The following is a 22,264-nucleotide window of genomic DNA, read 5'->3' as shown; positions in this document are numbered from 1 at the left end:
CTTTACTGCATCCCTCACTCCCACACATTGACGAATTCACACGGAAATGGCATCGCTATGAAATACTATGTGTTCTAAGACATTTCCTTCTAAATCGAGTAACGTTTCTATGGAAACGACAGGATTTTCTTTTGGGATACGACAATCTCATTTCCGATCCACTAATCCTTCTTTACTGCATCCCTCACTCCCACACATTGACGAATTCACACGGAAATTGCGTCGCTGTGAAATTCTATGTGTTCTAAGACATTTCCTTCTAAATCGAGTAACGTTTCTATGGAAACGACAGGATTTTCTTTTGGGATACGACAATCTCATTTCCGATCCACTAATCCTTCTTTACTGCATCCCTCACTCCCACACATTGACGAATTCACACGGAAATTGCGTCGCTATGAAATACAAGTACTATGTGTTCTAAGACATTTCCTACTAAATCGAGTAACGTTTCTATGGAACGACAGGATTTTCTTTTGGGATACGACAATCTCATTTCCGATCCACTAATCCTTCTTTACTGCATCCCTCACTCCCACACATTGACGAATTCACACGGAAATTGCGTCGCTGTGAAATTCTATGTGTTCTAAGACATTTCCTTCTAAATCGAGTAACGTTTCTATGGAACGACAGGATTTTCTTTTGGGATATGACAATCACATTTCCCATCCACTAATCCTTCTTTACTGCAACCCTCATTCCCAAACATTGACGAATTCACACGGAAATTGCGTCGCTATGAATTACTATGGGTTCTATGACTTCTCCTTCTATATCAAGTAACGTTTCTATGGAAACGACACGACTTTTTTTTTGGGATACGACAATCTCATTTCCGATCCACTAATCCTTCTTTACTGCATCCCTCACTCCCACACATTGACGAATTCACACGGAAATTACGTCTCTATGAAATATGAGTACCATGTGTTCTAAGACATTTCCTTCTAAATCGAGTAACGTTTCTATGGAAACGACAGGATTTTCTTTTGGGATACGACAATCACATTTCCGATCCACTAATCCTTCTTTACTGCATCCCTCCCTCCCAAACATTGACGAATTCACACGGAAATTGCGTCGCTATGAAATACTATGTGTTCTATGACATTTCCTTCTAAATCGAGTAACGTTTCTATGGAAACGACCGGATTTTCTTTTGGGATACGACAATCACATTTCCGATCCACTAATCCTTCTTTACTGCATCCCTCACTCCCAAACATTGACGAATTCACACGGAAATTGCGTCGCTATGAAATACGAGTACTATGTGTTCTAAGACATTTCCTTCTAAATCGAGTAACGTTTCTATGGAAACGACAGGATTTTCTTTTGGGATACGACAATCACATTTACGATCCACTAATCCTTCTTTACTGCATCCCTCACTCCCAAACATTGACGAATTCACACAGAAATTCCGTCGCTATGAAATACGAGTACTATGTGTTCTAAGAGATTTCCTTCTAAATCGAGTAACGTTTCTATGGAAACGACAGGATTTTCTTTTGGGATACGACAATCTCATTTCCGATCCACTAATGCTTCTTTACTGCATCCCTTACTCCCTCACACTGACGAATTCACACGGAAATTGCGTCGCTATGAAGTACGAGTACTATGTGTTCTAAGACATTTCCTTCTAAATCGAGTAACGTTTCTATGGAAACGACAGGATTTTCTTTTGGGATATGACAATCACATTTCCGATCCACTAATCCTTCTTTACACCATCCCTCACTCCCACACATTGACGAATTCACACGGAAATTGCGTCGCTATGAATTACTATGGGTTCTATGACTTCTACTTCTATGTCAAGTAACGTTTCTATGGAAACGACAGGACTTTTTTTTGGGATACGACAATCTCATTTCCGATCCACTAATACTTCTTTACTGCATCCCTCACTCCCACACATTGACGAATTCACACGGAAATTGCGTCGCTATGAAATACGAGTACTATGTGTTCTAAGACATTTCCTTCTAAATCGAGTAACGTTTCTATGGAAACGACAGGATTTTCTTTTGGGATACGACAATCACATTTTCGATGCACTAATCCTTCTTTACTGCAACCCTCACTCCCAAAAATTGACGAATTCACACGGAAATTGCGTCGCTATAAATTACTATGGGTTCTATGACTTCTCCTTCTAAATCGAGTAACGTTTCTATGGAAACGACAGGATTTTCTTTTGGGATACGACAATCTCATTTCCGATCCACTAATCCCTCTTTACTGCATCCCTCACTCCCACACATTGTCGAATTCACACGGAAATTGCATCGCTATGAAATACTACGTGTTCTAAGACATTTCCTTCTAAATCGAGTAACGTTTCTATGGAAACGACAGGATTTTCTTTTGGGATACGACGATCACATTTCCGATCCACTAACCCTTCTTTACTGCATCCCTCACTCCCAAACATTGACGAATTTACATGGAAATTGCGTCGCTATGAAATACTATGTGTTCTAAGACATTTCCTTCTAAATCGAGTAACGTTTCTATGGAAACGACAGGATTTTCTTTTGGGATACGACAATCTCATTTCCGACCCACTAATCCTTCTTTACTGCATCCCTCACTCCCACACATTGACGAATTCACACGGAAATTGCGTCGCTGTGAAATACTATGTGTTCTAAGACATTTCCTTCTAAATCGAGTAACGTTTCTATGGAAACGACAGGATTTCCTTTTGGGATACGACAATCTCATTTCCGATCCACTAATCCTTCTTCACTGCATCCCTCACTCCCACACATTGACGAATTCACACGGAAATTGCGTCGCTATGAAATACAAGTACTATGTGTTCTAAGACATTTCCTTCTAAATCGAGTAACGTTTCTATGGAACGACAGGATTTTCTTTTGGGATACGACAATCTCATTTCCCATGCACTAATCCTTCTTTACTGCAACCCTCATTCCCAAACATTGACGAATTCACACGGAAATTGCGTCGCTATGAAATACTATGTGTTCTACGACTTTTCCGTCTAAATCGAGTAACGTTTCTATGGAAACGACAGGATTTTCTTTTGGGATATGACAATCACATTTCCGATCCACTAATCCTTCTTTACACCATCCCTCACTCCCACACATTGACGAATTCACACGGAAATTGCGTCGCTATGAATTACTATGGGTTCTATGACTTCTCCTTCTATATCAAGTAACGTTTCTATGGAAACGACGGGACTTTTTTTTGGGATACGACAATCTCATTTCCGATCCACTAATCCTTCTTTACTGCATCCCTCACTCCCACACATTTACGAATTCACACGGAAATTGCGTCTCTATGAAATACGAGTACTATGTGTTCTAAGACATTTCCTTCTAAATCGAGTAACGTTTCTATGGAAACGACAGGATTTTCTTTTAGGATACGACAATCACATTTCCGATCCACTAATAATTCTTTACTGCATCCCTCACTCCCAAACATTGACGAATTCACACGGAAATTGCGTCGCTATGAAATACGAGTACTATGTGTTCTAAGACATTTCCTTCTAAATCGAGTAACGTTTCTAAGGAAACGACAGGATTTTCTTTTGGGATACGACAATCTCATTTCCGATCCACTAATCCTTCTTTACTGCATCCCTCACTCCCAAACATTGACGAATTCACACGGAAATTGCGTCGCTATGAAATACTATGTGTTCTATGACATTTCCCTCTAAATCAAGTAACGTTTCTATGAAAACAACCGGATTTTCTTTTGGGATACGACAATCACATTTCCGATCCACTAATCCTTCTTTACTGCATCCCTCACTCCCAAACATTGACGAATTCACACGGAAATTGCGTCGCTATGAAATACGAGTACTATGTGTTCTAAGACATTTCCTTCTAAATCGAGTAACGTTTCTATGGAAACGACAGGATTTTCTTTTGGGATACGACAATCACATTTCCGATCCACTAATCCTTCTTTACTGCATCCCTCACTCCCCAACATTGACGAATTCACACGGAAATTCCGTCGCTATGAAATACGAGTACTATGTGTTCTAAGAGATTTCCTTCTAAATCGAGTAACGTTTCTATGGAAACGACAGGATTTTCTTTTGGGATACGACAATCTCATTTCCGATCCACTAATCCTTCTTTACTGCATCCCTTACTCCCTCACACTGACGAATTCACACGGAAATTGCGTCGCTATGACGTACGAGTACTATGTGTTCTAAGACATTTCCTTCTAAATCGAGTAACGTTTCTATGGAAACGACAGGATTTTCTTTTGGGATATGACAATCACATTTCCGATCCACTAATCCTTGTTTACACCATCCCTCACTCCCACACATTGACGAATTCACACGGAAATTGCGTCGCTATGAATTACTATGGGTTCTATGACTTCTCCTTCTATGTCAAGTAACGTTTCTGTGGAAACGACAGGACTTTTTTTTGGGATACGACAATCTCATTTCCGATCCACTAATCCTTCTATACTGCATCCCTCACTCCCAAACATTGACGAATTCACACGGAAATTGCGTCGCTATGAAATACTATGTGTTCTAAGACATTTCCTTCTAAATCGAGTAACGTTTCTATGGAAACGACAGGATTTTCTTTTGGGATACGACAATCTCATTTCCAATCCACTAATCCTTCTTTACTGCATCCCTCACTCCCACACATTGACGAATTCACACGGAAATTCCGTCGCTTTGAAATACGAGTACTATGTGTTCTAAGACATTTCCTTCTAAATCGAGTAACGTTTCTATGGAAACGACAGGATTTTCTTTTGGGATACGACAATCTCATTTCCGATCCACTAATCCTTCTTTACTGCATCCCTCACTCCCAAACATTGACGAATTCACACGGAAATTGCGTCGCTATGAAATACTATGTGTTCTATGACATTTCCCTCTAAATCAAGTAACGTTTCTATGAAAACGACCGGATTTTCTTTTGGGATACGACAATCACATTTCCGATCCACTAATCCTTCTTTACTGCATCCCTCACTCCCAAACATTGACGAATTCACACGGAAATTGCGTCGCTATGAAATACGAGTACTATGTGTTCTAAGACATTTCCTTCTAAATCGAGTAACGTTTCTATGGAAACGACAGGATTTTCTTTTGGGATACGACAATCACATTTCCGATCCACTAATCCTTCATTACTGCATCCCTCACTCCCAAACATTGACGAATTCACACGGAAATTCCGTCGCTATGAAATACGAGTACTATGTGTTCTAAGAGATTTCCTTCTAAATCGAGTAACGTTTCTATGGAAACGACAGGATTTTCTTTTGGGATACGACAATCTCATTTCCGATCCACTAATCCTTCTTTACTGCATCCCTTACTCCCTCACACTGACGAATTCACACGAAAATTGCGTCGCTATGACGTACGAGTACTATGTGTTCTAAGACATTTCCTTCTAAATCGAGTAACGTTTCTATGGAAACGACAGGATTTTCTTTTGGGATATGACAATCACATTTCCGATCCACTAATCCTTGTTTACACCATCCCTCACTCCCACACATTGACGAATTCACACGGAAATTGCGTCGCTATGAATTACTATGGGTTCTATGACTTCTCCTTCTATGTCAAGTAACGTTTCTGTGGAAACGACAGGACTTTTTTTTGGGATACGACAATCTCATTTCCGATCCACTAATCCTTCTATACTGCATCCCTCACTCCCAAACATTGACGAATTCACACGGAAATTGCGTCGCTATGAATTACTATGTGTTCTAAGACATTTCCTTCTAAATCGAGTAACGTTTCTATGGAAACGACAGGATTTTCTTTTGGGATACGACAATCTCATTTCCAATCCACTAATCCTTCTTTACTGCATCCCTCACTCCCACACATTGACGAATTCACACGGAAATTCCGTCGCTTTGAAATACGAGTACTATGTGTTCTAAGACATTTCCTTCTAAATCGAGTAACGTTTCTATGGACACGACAGGTTTTTCTTTTGGGATACGACAATCACATTTCCGATCCACTAATCCTTCTTTACTGCATCCCTCACTCCCAAACATTGACGAATTCACACGGAAATTGCGTCGCAATGAAATACTATGTGTTCTAAGACATTTTCTTCTAAATCGAGTAACGTTTCTATGGAAACGACAGGATTTTCTTTTGGGATACGACAATCTCATTTCCGATCCACTAATCCTTCTTTACTGCATCCCTCACTCCCAAACATTGACGAATTCACACGGAAATTGCGTCGCTATGAAATACGAGTACTATGTGTTCTAAGACAATTTCTTCTAAATCGAGTAACGTTTCTATTGAAACGACAGGATTATCTTTTGGGATACGACAATCACATTTCCGGTCCACTAATCCTTCTTTACTGCAACCCTCACTCCCAAACATTGACGAATTCACACGGAAATTGCGTCGCTATGAAATACTATGTGTTCTAAGACATTTCCTTCTAAATCGAGTAACAGTTCTATGGAAACGACAGGATTTTCTTTTGGGATACGACAATCTCATTTCCGATCCACTAATCCTTCTTTACTGCATCCCTCACTCCCACACATTGACGAATTCACACGGAAATTCCGTCGCTATGAAATACGAGTACTATGTGTTCTAAGACATTTCCTTCTAAATCGAGTAACGTTTCCATGGAAACGACAGGATTTACTTTTGGGATACGACAATCACATTTCCGATCCACTATTCCTTCTTTACTGCATCCCTCACTCCCACACATTGACGAATTCATACGGAAATTGCGTCGCTATGAATTACTGTGGGTTCTATGACTTCTCCTTCTAAATCAAGTAACGTTTCTATGGGAACGACAGGACTTTTTTTTGGGATACGACAATCTCATTTCCGATCCACTAATCCTTCTTTACTGCATCCCTCACTCCCAAACATTGACGAATTCACACGGAAATTGCGTCGCTATGTAATACTATGTGTTCTAAGAAATTTCCTTCTAAACCGAGTAACGTTTCTATGGAAACGACAGGATTTTCTTTTGGGATACGACAAACTCATTTCCGATCCACTAATCCTTCTTTACTGCATCCCACACTGCCACACATTGACGAATTCACACGGAAATTGCGTCGCTATGAAATACGAGTACAATGTGTTCTAAGACATTTCTTTCTAAATCGAGTAACGTTTCTATGGAAACGACAGGATTTTCTTTTGGGATACGACAATCACATTTCCGATCCACTAATCCTTCTTTACTGCATCCCTCACTCCCAAACATTGACGACTTCACACGGAAATTGCGTCGCTATGAAATACTATGTGTTCTAAGACATTTCCTTCTAAATCGAGTAACGTTTCTATGGAAACGACAGGATTTTCTTTTGGGATACGACAATCTCATTTCCGACCCACTAATCCTTCTTTACTGCATCCCTCACTCCCACACATTGACGAATTCACACGGAAATTGCGTCGCTGTGAAATACTATGTGTTCTAAGACATTTCCTTCTAAATCGAGTAACGTTTCTATGGAAACGACAGGATTTTCTTTTGGGATACGACAATCTCATTTCCAATCCACTAATCCTTCTTTACTGCATCCCTCACTCCCACACATTGACGAATTCACACGGAAATTCCGTCGCTTTGAAATACGAGTACTATGTGTTCTAAGACATTTCCTTCTAAATCGAGTAACGTTTCTATGGACACGACAGGTTTTTCTTTTGGGATACGACAATCACATTTCCGATCCACTAATCCTTCTTTACTGCATCCCTCACTCCCAAACATTGACGAATTCACACGGAAATTGCGTCGCAATGAAATACTATGTGTTCTAAGACATTTTCTTCTAAATCGAGTAACGTTTCTATGGAAACGACAGGATTTTCTTTTGGGATACGACAATCTCATTTCCGATCCACTAATCCTTCTTTACTGCATCCCTCACTCCCAAACATTGACGAATTCACACGGAAATTGCGTCGCTATGAAATACGAGTACTATGTGTTCTAAGACAATTCCTTCTAAATCGAGTAACGTTTCTATTGAAACGACAGGATTATCTTTTGGGATACGACAATCACATTTCCGGTCCACTAATCCTTCTTTACTGCAACCCTCACTCCCAAACATTGACGAATTCACACGGAAATTGCGTCGCTATGAAATACTATGTGTTCTAAGACATTTCCTTCTAAATCGAGTAACAGTTCTATGGAAACGACAGGATTTTCTTTTGGGATACGACAATCTCATTTCCGATCCACTAATCCTTCTTTACTGCATCCCTCACTCCCACACATTGACGAATTCACACGGAAATTCCGTCGCTATGAAATACGAGTACTATGTGTTCTAAGACATTTCCTTCTAAATCGAGTAACGTTTCCATGGAAACGACAGGATTTACTTTTGGGATACGACAATCACATTTCCGATCCACTATTCCTTCTTTACTGCATCCCTCACTCCCACACATTGACGAATTCATACGGAAATTGCGTCGCTATGAATTACTGTGGGTTCTATGACTTCTCCTTCTAAATCAAGTAACGTTTCTATGGGAACGACAGGACTTTTTTTTGGGATACGACAATCTCATTTCCGATCCACTAATCCTTCTTTACTGCATCCCTCACTCCCAAACATTGACGAATTCACACGGAAATTGCGTCGCTATGTAATACTATGTGTTCTAAGAAATTTCCTTCTAAACCGAGTAACGTTTCTATGGAAACGACAGGATTTTCTTTTGGGATACGACAAACTCATTTCCGATCCACTAATCCTTCTTTACTGCATCCCACACTGCCACACATTGACGAATTCACACGGAAATTGCGTCGCTATGAAATACGAGTACAATGTGTTCTAAGACATTTCTTTCTAAATCGAGTAACGTTTCTATGGAAACGACAGGATTTTCTTTTGGGATACGACAATCACATTTCCGATCCACTAATCCTTCTTTACTGCATCCCTCACTCCCAAACATTGACGACTTCACACGGAAATTGCGTCGCTATGAAATACTATGTGTTCTAAGACATTTCCTTCTAAATCGAGTAACGTTTCTATGGAAACGACAGGATTTTCTTTTGGGATACGACAATCTCATTTCCGACCCACTAATCCTTCTTTACTGCATCCCTCACTCCCACACATTGACGAATTCACACGGAAATTGCGTCGCTGTGAAATACTATGTGTTCTAAGACATTTCCTTCTAAATCGAGTAACGTTTCTATGGAAACGACAGGATTTCCTTTTGGGATACGACAATCTCATTTCCGATCCACTAATCCTTCTTCACTGCATCCCTCACTCCCACACATTGACGAATTCACACGGAAATTGCGTCGCTATGAAATACAAGTACTATGTGTTCTAAGACATTTCCTTCTAAATCGAGTAACGTTTCTATGGAACCACAGGATTTTCTTTTGGGATACGACAATCTCATTTCCCATGCACTAATCCTTCTTTACTGCAACCCTCATTCCCAAACATTGACGAATTCACACGGAAATTGCGTCGCTATGAAATACTATGTGTTCTACGACTTTTCCTTCTAAATCGAGTAACGTTTCTATGGAAACGACAGGATTTTCTTTTGGGATATGACAATCACATTTCCGATCCACTAATCCTTCTTTACACCATCCCTCACTCCCACACATTGACGAATTCACACGGAAATTGCGTCGCTATGAATTACTATGGGTTCTATGACTTCTCCTTCTATATCAAGTAACGTTTCTATGGAAACGACGGGACTTTTTTTTGGGATACGACAATCTCATTTCCGATCCACTAATCCTTCTTTACTGCATCCCTCACTCCCACACATTTACGAATTCACACGGAAATTGCGTCTCTATGAAATACGAGTACTATGTGTTCTAAGACATTTCCTTCTAAATCGAGTAACGTTTCTATGGAAACGACAGGATTTTCTTTTAGGATACGACAATCACATTTCCGATCCACTAATAATTCTTTACTGCATCCCTCACTCCCAAACATTGACGAATTCACACGGAAATTGCGTCGCTATGAAATACGAGTACTATGTGTTCTAAGACATTTCCTTCTAAATCGAGTAACGTTTCTAAGGAAACGACAGGATTTTCTTTTGGGATACGACAATCTCATTTCCGATCCACTAATCCTTCTTTACTGCATCCCTCACTCCCAAACATTGACGAATTCACACGGAAATTGCGTCGCTATGAAATACTATGTGTTCTATGACATTTCCCTCTAAATCAAGTAACGTTTCTATGAAAACAACCGGATTTTCTTTTGGGATACGACAATCACATTTCCGATCCACTAATCCTTCTTTACTGCATCCCTCACTCCCAAACATTGACGAATTCACACGGAAATTGCGTCGCTATGAAATACGAGTACTATGTGTTCTAAGACATTTCCTTCTAAATCGAGTAACGTTTCTATGGAAACGACAGGATTTTCTTTTGGGATACGACAATCACATTTCCGATCCACTAATCCTTCTTTACTGCATCCCTCACTCCCAAACATTGACGAATTCACACGGAAATTCCGTCGCTATGAAATACGAGTACTATGTGTTCTAAGAGATTTCCTTCTAAATCGAGTAACGTTTCTATGGAAACGACAGGATTTTCTTTTGGGATACGACAATCTCATTTCCGATCCACTAATCCTTCTTTACTGCATCCCTTACTCCCTCACACTGACGAATTCACACGGAAATTGCGTCGCTATGACGTACGAGTACTATGTGTTCTAAGACATTTCCTTCTAAATCGAGTAACGTTTCTATGGAAACGACAGGATTTTCTTTTGGGATATGACAATCACATTTCCGATCCACTAATCCTTGTTTACACCATCCCTCACTCCCACACATTGACGAATTCACACGGAAATTGCGTCGCTATGAATTACTATGGGTTCTATGACTTCTCCTTCTATGTCAAGTAACGTTTCTGTGGAAACGACAGGACTTTTTTTAGGGATACGACAATCTCATTTCCGATCCACTAATCCTTCTATACTGCATCCCTCACTCCCAAACATTGACGAATTCACACGGAAATTGCGTCGCTATGAAATACTATGTGTTCTAAGACATTTCCTTCTAAATCGAGTAACGTTTCTATGGAAACGACAGGATTTTCTTTTGGGATACGACAATCTCATTTCCAATCCACTAATCCTTCTTTACTGCATCCCTCACTCCCACACATTGACGAATTCACACGGAAATTCCGTCGCTTTGAAATACGAGTACTATGTGTTCTAAGACATTTCCTTCTAAATCGAGTAACGTTTCTATGGAAACGACAGGATTTTCTTTTGGGATACGACAATCTCATTTCCGATCCACTAATCCTTCTTTACTGCATCCCTCACTCCCAAACATTGACGAATTCACACGGAAATTGCGTCGCTATGAAATACTATGTGTTCTATGACATTTCCCTCTAAATCAAGTAACGTTTCTATGAAAACGACCGGATTTTCTTTTGGGATACGACAATCACATTTCCGATCCACTAATCCTTCTTTACTGCATCCCTCACTCCCAAACATTGACGAATTCACACGGAAATTGCGTCGCTATGAAATACGAGTACTATGTGTTCTAAGACATTTCCTTCTAAATCGAGTAACGTTTCTATGGAAACGACAGGATTTTCTTTTGGGATACGACAATCACATTTCCGATCCACTAATCCTTCTTTACTGCATCCCTCACTCCCAAACATTGACGAATTCACACGGAAATTCCGTCGCTATGAAATAAGAGTACTATGTGTTCTAAGAGATTTCCTTCTAAATCGAGTAACGTTTCTATGGAAACGACAGGATTTTCTTTTGGGATACGACAATCTCATTTCCGATCCACTAATCCTTCTTTACTGCATCCCTTACTCCCTCACACTGACGAATTCACACGGAAATTGCGTCGCTATGACGTACGAGTACTATGTGTTCTAAGACATTTCCTTCTAAATCGAGTAACGTTTCTATGGAAACGACAGGATTTTCTTTTGGGATATGACAATCACATTTCCGATCCACTAATCCTTGTTTACACCATCCCTCACTCCCACACATTGACGAATTCACACGGAAATTGCGTCGCTATGAATTACTATGGGTTCTATGACTTCTCCTTCTATGTCAAGTAACGTTTCTGTGGAAACGACAGGACTTTTTTTTGGGATACGACAATCTCATTTCCGATCCACTAATCCTTCTATACTGCATCCCTCACTCCCAAACATTGACGAATTCACACGGAAATTGCGTCGCTATGAAATACTATGTGTTCTAAGACATTTCCTTCTAAATCGAGTAACGTTTCTATGGAAACGACAGGATTTTCTTTTGGGATACGACAATCTCATTTCCAATCCACTAATCCTTCTTTACTGCATCCCTCACTCCCACACATTGACGAATTCACACGGAAATTCCGTCGCTTTGAAATACGAGTACTATGTGTTCTAAGACATTTCCTTCTAAATCGAGTAACGTTTCTATGGACACGACAGGTTTTTCTTTTGGGATACGACAATCACATTTCCGATCCACTAATCCTTCTTTACTGCATCCCTCACTCCCAAACATTGACGAATTCACACGGAAATTGCGTCGCAATGAAATACTATGTGTTCTAAGACATTTTCTTCTAAATCGAGTAACGTTTCTATGGAAACGACAGGATTTTCTTTTGGGATACGACAATCTCATTTCCGATCCACTAATCCTTCTTTACTGCATCCCTCACTCCCAAACATTGACGAATTCACACGGAAATTGCGTCGCTATGAAATACGAGTACTATGTGTTCTAAGACAATTCCTTCTAAATCGAGTAACGTTTCTATTGAAACGACAGGATTATCTTTTGGGATACGACAATCACATTTCCGGTCCACTAATCCTTCTTTACTGCAACCCTCACTCCCAAACATTGACGAATTCACACGGAAATTGCGTCGCTATGAAATACTATGTGTTCTAAGACATTTCCTTCTAAATCGAGTAACAGTTCTATGGAAACGACAGGATTTTCTTTTGGGATACGACAATCTCATTTCCGATCCACTAATCCTTCTTTACTGCATCCCTCACTCCCACACATTGACGAATTCACACGGAAATTCCGTCGCTATGAAATACGAGTACTATGTGTTCTAAGACATTTCCTTCTAAATCGAGTAACGTTTCCATGGAAACGACAGGATTTACTTTTGGGATACGACAATCACATTTCCGATCCACTAATCCTTCTTTACTGCATCCCTCACTCCCACACATTGACGAATTCATACGGAAATTGCGTCGCTATGAATTACTGTGGGTTCTATGACTTCTCCTTCTAAATCAAGTAACGTTTCTATGGGAACGACAGGACTTTTTTTTGGGATACGACAATCTCATTTCCGATCCACTAATCCTTCTTTACTGCATCCCTCACTCCCAAACATTGACGAATTCACACGGAAATTGCGTCGCTATGTAATACTATGTGTTCTAAGAAATTTCCTTCTAAACCGAGTAACGTTTCTATGGAAACGACAGGATTTTCTTTTGGGATACGACAAACTCATTTCCGATCCACTAATCCTTCTTTACTGCATCCCACACTGCCACACATTGACGAATTCACACGGAAATTGCGTCGCTATGAAATACGAGTACAATGTGTTCTAAGACATTTCTTTCTAAATCGAGTAACGTTTCTATGGAAACGACAGGATTTTCTTTTGGGATACGACAATCACATTTCCGATCCACTAATCCTTCTTTACTGCATCCCTCACTCCCAAACATTGACGACTTCACACGGAAATTGCGTCGCTATGAATTTCTATGGGTTCTATGACTTCTCCTTCTAAATCGAGTAACGTTTCTATGGAAACGACAGGATTTTCTTTTGGGATACGACAATCTCATTTCCGATCCACTAATCCTTCTTTACTGCATCCCTCACTCCCAAACATTGACGAATTCACACGGAAATTGCGTCGCTATGAAATACGAGTACTATGTATTCTAAGACATTTCCTTCTAAATCGAGTAACGTTTCTATGGAAACGACAGGATTTACTTCTGGGATACGACAATCACATTTCCGATCCACTAATCCTTCATTACTGCATCCCCACTCCCACACATTGACGAATTCACACGGAAATTGCGTCGCTATGATTTACTGTGGGTTCTATGACTTCTCCTTCTAAATCAAGTAACGTTTCTATGGAAACGACAGGCCTTTTTTTTGGGATACGACAATCTCATTTCCGATCCACTAATCCTTCTTTACTGCATCCCTCACTCCCAAACATTGACGAAATCACACGGAAATTGCGTCGCTATGAAATACTATGTGTTCTAAGACATTTCCTTCTAAATCGGGTAACGTTTATATGGAAACGACAGGATTTTCTTTTGGGATACGACAATCTCATTTCCGATCCACTAATACTTCTTTACTGCATCCCTCACTCCCACACATTGACGAATTCACACGGAAATTGCGTCGCTATGAAATACGAGTACTATGTGTTCTAAGACATTTCCTTCTAAATCGAGTAACGTTTCTATGGAAACGACAGGATTTTCTTTTGGGATCCGACAATCACATTTTCGATGCACTAATCCTTCTTTACTGCATCCCTCACTCCCAAACATTGACGAATTCAAACGGAAATTGCGACGCTATAAATTGCTATGGGTTCTATGACTTCTCCTTCTAAATCGCGTAACGTTTCCATGGAAACGACAGGATTTTCTTTTGGGATACGACAATCACATTTCCGATCCACTAATCCTTCTTTACTGCATCCCTCACTTCCAAACAATGACGAATTCACACGGAAATTGCGTCGCTATGAATTTCTATGGGTTGTATGACTTCTCCTTCTAAATCGAGTAACGTTTCTATGGAAACGACAGGATTTTCTTTTGGGATACGACAATCTCATTTCCGATCCACTAATCCCTCTTTACTGCATCCCTCACTCCCACACATTGACGAATTCACAAGGAAATTGCATCGCTATGAAATACTACGTGTTCTAAGACATTTCCTTCTAAATCGAGTAACGTTTCTATGGAAACGACAGGATTTTCTTTTGGGATACGACAATCACATTTCCGATCCACTAATCCTTGTTTACTGCATCCCTCACTGCCAAACGTTGACGAATTCACATGGAAATTGCGTCGCTATGAAATACTATGTGTTCTAAGACATTTCCCTCTAAATCGAGTAACGTTTCTATGGAAACGACAGGATTTTCATTTGGGATACGACTATCTCAATTCCGATCCACTAATCCCTCTTTACTGCATCCCTCACTCCCACACATTGACGAATTCACACGGAAATTGCATCGCTATGAAATACTACGTGTTCTAAGACATTTCCTTCTAAATCGAGTAACGTTTCTATGGAAACGACAGGCCTTTTTTTTGGGATACGACAATCTCATTTCCGATCCACTAATCCTTCTTTACTGCATCCCTCACTCCCAAACATTGACGTAATCACACGGAAATTGCGTCGCTATGAAATACTATGTGTTCTAAGACATTTCCTTCTATATCGAGTAACTTTTCTATGGAAACGAGAGGATTTTATTTTGGGATACGACAATCTCATTTCCGATCCACTAATCCTTCTTTACTGCATCCCTCACTCCCAAACATTGACGTAATCACACGGAAATTGCGTCGCTATGAAATACTATGTGTTCTAAGACATTTCCTTCTAAATCGAGTAACGTTTCTATGGAAACGAGAGGATTTTATTTTGGGATACGACAATCTCATTTCCGATCCACTAATCCTTCTTTACTGCATCCCTCACTCCCACACATTGACGAATTCACATGGAAATTTCGTCGCTATGATATACGAGTACTATCTGTTCTAAGACATTTCCTTCTAAATCGAGTAACGTTTCTATGGAAACGACAGGATTTTCTTTTGGGATACGACAATCTCATTTCCAATCCACTAATCCTTCTTTACTGCATCCCTCACTCCCACACATTGACGAATTCACACGGAAATTCCGTCGCTATGAAATTCGAGTACTATGTGTTCTAAGACATTTCCTTCTAAATCGAGTAACGTTTCTATGGACACGACAGGTTTTTCTTTTGGGATACGACAATCACATTTCCGATCCACTAATCCTTCTTTACTGCATCCCTCACTCCCAAACATTGACGAATTCACACGGAAATTGCGTCGCTATGAAATACTATGTGTTCTAAGACATTTCCTTCTAAATCGAGTAACGTTTCTTTGGAAACGACAGGATTTTCTTTTGGGATACGACAATCTCATTTCCGATCCACTAATCCTTCTTTACTGCATCCCTCACTCCCAAACATTGACGAATTCACACGGAAATTGCGTCGCTATGAGATACGAGTACTATGTGTTCTGAGACAATTCCTTCTAAATCGAGTAACGTTTCTATTGAAACGACAGGATTTTCTTTTGGGATACGACAATCACATTTCCGATCCACTAATCCTTCTTTACTGCAACCCTCACTCCCAAACATTGACGAATTCACACGGAAATTGCGTCGCTATGAAATACTATGTGTTCTAAGACATTTCCTTCTAAATCGAGTAACGTTTCTATGGAAACGACAGGATTTTCTTTTTGGATACGACAATCTCATTTCCGATCCACTAATCCTTCTTTACTGCCTCCCTCACTCCCAAACATTGACGAATTCTCACGGAAATTGCGTCGCTATGAAATACTATGTGTTCTAAGACATTTCCTACTAAATCGAATAACGTTTCTATGGAAACGACAGGATTTTCTTTTGGGATACGACAATCTCATTTCCAATCCACTAATCCTTCTTTACTGCATCCCTCACTCCCACACATTGACGAATTCACACGGAAATTCCGTCGCTATGAAATACGAGTACTATGTGTTCTAAGACATTTCCTTCTAAATCGAGTAACGTTTCTATGGACACGACAGGTTTTTCTTTTGGGATACGACAATCACATTTCCGATCCACTAATCCTTCTTTACTGCATCCCTCACTCCCTAACATTGACGAATTCACACGGAAATTGCGTCGCTATGAAATGCTATGTGTTCTAAGACATTTCCTTCTAAATCGAGTAACGTTTCTATGGAAACGACAGGATTTTCTTTTGGGATACGACAATCTCATTTGCGATCCACTAAACCTTCTTTACTGCATCCCTCACTCCCAAACATTGACGAATTCACACGGAAATTGCAACGCTATGAAATACGAGTACTATGTGTTCTAAGACAATTCCTTCTAAATCGAGTAACGTTTCTATTGAAACGACAGGATTTTCTTTTGGGATACGACAATCACATTTCCGATCCACCAATCCTTCTTTACTGCAACCCTCACTCCCAAACATTGACGAATTCACACGGAAATTGCGTCGCTATGAAATACTATGTGTTCTAAGACATTTCCTTCTAAATCGAGTAACGTTTCTATGGAAACGACAGGATTTTCTTTTGGGATACGACAATCTCATTTCCGATCCACTAATCCTTCTTTACTGCATCCCTCACTCCCACATATTGACGAATTCACACGGAAATTCCGTCGCTATGAAATACGAGTACTATGTGTTCTAAGACATTTCCTTCTAAATCGAGTAACGTTTCTATGGAAACGACAGGATTTACTTTTGGGATACGACAATCACATTTCCGATCCACTAATCCTTCTTTACTGCATCCTTCACTCCCACACATTGACGAATTCATACGGAAATTGGGTCGCTATGAATTACTGTGGGTCCTATGACTTCTCCTTCTAAATCAAGTAACGTTTCTATGGAAACGACAGGACTTTTTTTTGGGATACGTAAATCTCATTTCCGATCCACTAATCCTTCTTTACTGCATCCCTCACTCCCAAACATTGACGAATTCACACGGAAATTGCGTACCTATGTAATACTATGTGTTCTAAGACATTTCCTTCTAAATCGAGTAACGTTTCTATGGTAACGACAGGATTTTCTTTTGGGATACGACAATCTCCTTTCCGATCCACTAATCCTTCTTTACTGCATCCCACACTGCCACACATTGACGAATTCACACGGAAATTGCGTCGCTATGAAATACGAGTACAATGTGTTCTAAGACATTTCTTTCTAAATCGAGTAACGTTTCTATGGAAACGACAGGATTTTCTTTTGGGATACGACAATCACATTTCCGATCCACTAATCCTTCTTTACTGCATCCCTCACTGCCAAACGTTGACGAATTCACATGGAAATTGCGTCGCTATGAAATACTATGTGTTCTAAGACATTTCCCTCTAAATCGAGTAACGTTTCTATGGAAACGACAGGATTTTGTTTTGGGATACGACAATCTCATTTCCGATCCACTAATCCCTCTTTACTGCATCCCTCACTCCCACACATTGACGAATTCACACGGAAATTGCATCGCTATGAAATACTACGTGTTCTGAGACATTTCCTTCTAAATCGAGTAACGTTTCTATGGAAACGACAGGCCTTTTTTTTGGGATACGACAATCTCATTTCCGATCCACTAATCCTTCTTTACTGCATCCCTCACTCCCAAACATTGACGTAATCACACGGAAATTGCGTCGCTATGAAATACTATGTGTTCTAAGGCATATCCTTCTAAATCGAGTAACGTTTCTATGGAAACGACAGGATTTTCTTTTGGGATACGACAATCTCATTTCCGATCCACTAATCCTTCTTTACTGCATCCCTCACTCCCACACATTGACGAATTCACATGGAAATTTCGTCGCTATGATATACGAGTACTATCTGTTCTAAGACATTTCCTTCTAAATCGAGTAACGATTCTATGGAAACGACAGGATTTTCTTTTGGGATACGACAATCACATTTCCGATCCACTAATCCTTCTTTACTGCTTCCCTCACTCCCAAACATTGACGAATTCACACGGAAATTGCGTCGCTATGAAATACTATGTGTTCTAAGACATTTCCTTCTAAATCGAGTAACGTTTCTATGGAAACGACAGGATTTTCTTTTGGGATACGACAATCTCATTTCCAATCCACTAATCCTTCTTTACTGCATCCCTCACTCCCACACATTTACGAATTCACACGGAAATTCCGTCGCTATGAAATACGAGTACTATGTGTTCTAAGACATTTCCTTCTAAATCGAGTAACGTTTCTATGGACACGACAGGTTTTTCTTTTGGGATACGACAATCACATTTCCGATCCACTAATCCTTCTTTACTGCATCCCTCACTCCCAAACATTGACGAATTCACACGGAAATTGCGTCGCTATGAAATACTATGTGTTCTAAGACATTTCCTTCTAAATTGAGTAACGTTTCTATGGAAACGACAGGATTTTCTTTTGGGATACGACAATCTCATTTCCGATCCACTAATCCTTCTTTACTGCATCCCTCACTCCCAAACATTGACGAATTCACACGGAAATTGCGTCGCTATGAAATACGAGTACAATGTGTTCTAAGACAATTCCTTCTAAATCGAGTAACGTTTCTATTGAAACGACAGGATTTTCTTTTGGGATACGACAATCACATTTCCGATCCACTAATCCTTCTTTACTGCAACCCTCACTCCCAAACATTGACGAATTCACACGGAAATTGCGTCGCTATGAAATACTATGTGTTCTAAGACATTTCCTTCTAAATCGAGTAACGTTTCTATGGAAACGACAGGATTTTCTTTTGGGATACGACAATCTCATTTCCGATCCACTAATCCTTCTTTACTGCCTCCCTCACTCCCAAACATTGACGAATTCACACGGAAATTGCGTCGCTATGAAATACTATGTGTTCTAAGACATTTCCTTCTAAATCGAATAACGTTTCTATGGAAACGACAGGATTTTCTTTTGGGATACGACAATCTCATTTCCAATCCACTAATCCTTCTTTACTGCATCCCTCACTCCCACACATTGACGAATTCACACGGAAATTCCGTCGCTATGAAATACGAGTACTATGTGTTCTAAGACATTTCCTTCTAAATCGAGTAACGTTTCTATGGACACGACAGGTTTTTCTTTTGGGATACGACAATCACATTTCCGATCCACTAATCCTTCTTTACTGCATCCCTCACTCCCAAACATTGACGAATTCACACGGAAATTGCGTCGCTATGAAATGCTATGTGTTCTAAGACATTTCCTTCTAAATCGAGTAACGTTTTTATGGAAACGACAGGATTTTCTTTTGGGATACGACAATCTCATTTCCGATCCACTAATCCTTCTTTACTGCATCCCTCACTCCCAAACATTGACGAATTCACACGGAAATTGCGTCGCTAAGAAATACGAGTACTATGTGTTCTAAGACAATTCCTTCTAAATCGAGTAACGTTTCTATTGAAACGACAGGATTTTCTTTTGGGATACGACAATCACATTTCCGATCCACTAATCCTTCTTTACTGCAACCCTCACTCCCAGACATTGGCGAATTCACACGGAAATTGCGTCGCTATGAAATACTATGTGTTCTAAGACATTTCCTTCTAAATCGAGTAACGTTTCTATGGAAACGACAGGATTTTCTTTTGGGATACGACAATCTCATTTCCGATCCACTAATCCTTCTTTACTCCATCCCTCACTCCCACACATTGACGAATTCACACGGAAATTCCGTCGCTATGAAATACGAGTACTATGTGTTCTAAGACATTTCCTTCTAAATCGAGTAACGTTTCTATGGAAACGACAGGATTTACTTTTGGGATACGACAATCACATTTCCGATCCACTAATCCTTCTTTACTGCATCCCTCACTCCCACACATTGACGAATTCATACGGAAATTGCGTCGCTATGAATTACTGTGGGTCCTATGACTTCTCCTTCTAAATCAAGTAACGTTTCTATGGAAACGACAGGACTTTTTTTTGGGATACGACAATCTCATTTCCGATCCACTAATCCTTCTTTACTGCATCCCTCACTCCCAAACATTGACGAATTCACACGGAAATTGCGTCGCTATGTAATACTATGTGTTCTAAGACATTTCCTTCTAAATCGAGTAACGTTTCTATGGAAACGACAGGATTTTCTTTTGGGATACGACAATCTCCTTTCCGATCCACTAATCCTTCTTTACTGCATCCCTCACTGCCACACATTGACGAATTCACACGGAAATTGCGTCGCTATGAAATACGAGTACAATGTGTTCTAAGACATTTCTTTCTAAATCGAGTAACGTTTCTATGGAAACAACAGGATTTTCTTTTGGGATACGACAATCACATTTCCGATCCACTAATCCTTCTTTACTGCATCCCTCACTCCCAAACATTGACGAATTCACACGGAAATTGCGTCGCTATGAATTTCTATGGGTTCTATGACTTCTCCTTCTAAATCGAGTAACGTTTCTATGGAAACGACAGGATTTTCTTTTGGGATACGACAATCTCCTTTCTGATCCACTAATCCTTCTTTACTGCATCCCTCACTGCCACACATTGACGAATTCACACGGAAATTGCGTCGCTATGAAATACGAGTACAATGTGTTCTAAGACATTTCTTTCTAAATCGAGTAACGTTTCTATGGAAACGACAGGATTTTCTTTTAGGATACGACAATCTCATTTCCGATCCACTAATCCTTCTTTACTGCATCCCTCACTCCCACACATTGACGAATTCACACGGAAATTCCGTCGCTATGAAATACGAGTACTATGTATTCTAAGACATTTCCTTCTAAATCGAGTAACGTTTCTATTGAAACGACAGGATTTTCTTTTGGGATACGACAATCACATTTCCGATCCACTAATCCTTCTTTACTGCAACCCTCACTCCCAAACATTGACGAATTCACACGGAAATTGCGTCGCTATGAAATACTATGTGTTCTAAGACATTTCCTTCTAAATCGAGTAACGTTTCTATGGAAACGACAGGATTTTCTTTTGGGATACGACAATCTCATTTCCGATCCACTAATCCTTCTTTACTGCCTCCCTCACTCCCAAACATTGACGAATTCACACGGAAATTGCGTCGCTATGAAATACTATGTGTTCTAAGACATTTCCTTCTAAATCGAGTAACGTTTCTATGGAAACGACAGGATTTTCTTTTGGGATACGACAATCTCATTTCCAATCCACTAATCCTTCT

This window comes from Schistocerca serialis, chromosome 6 (assembly GCF_023864345.2).
Source record: "Schistocerca serialis cubense isolate TAMUIC-IGC-003099 chromosome 6, iqSchSeri2.2, whole genome shotgun sequence".
NCBI classification, from domain to species: Eukaryota; Metazoa; Arthropoda; class Insecta; order Orthoptera; family Acrididae; genus Schistocerca; species Schistocerca serialis.
This window is presented reverse-complemented; position numbering follows the sequence as displayed.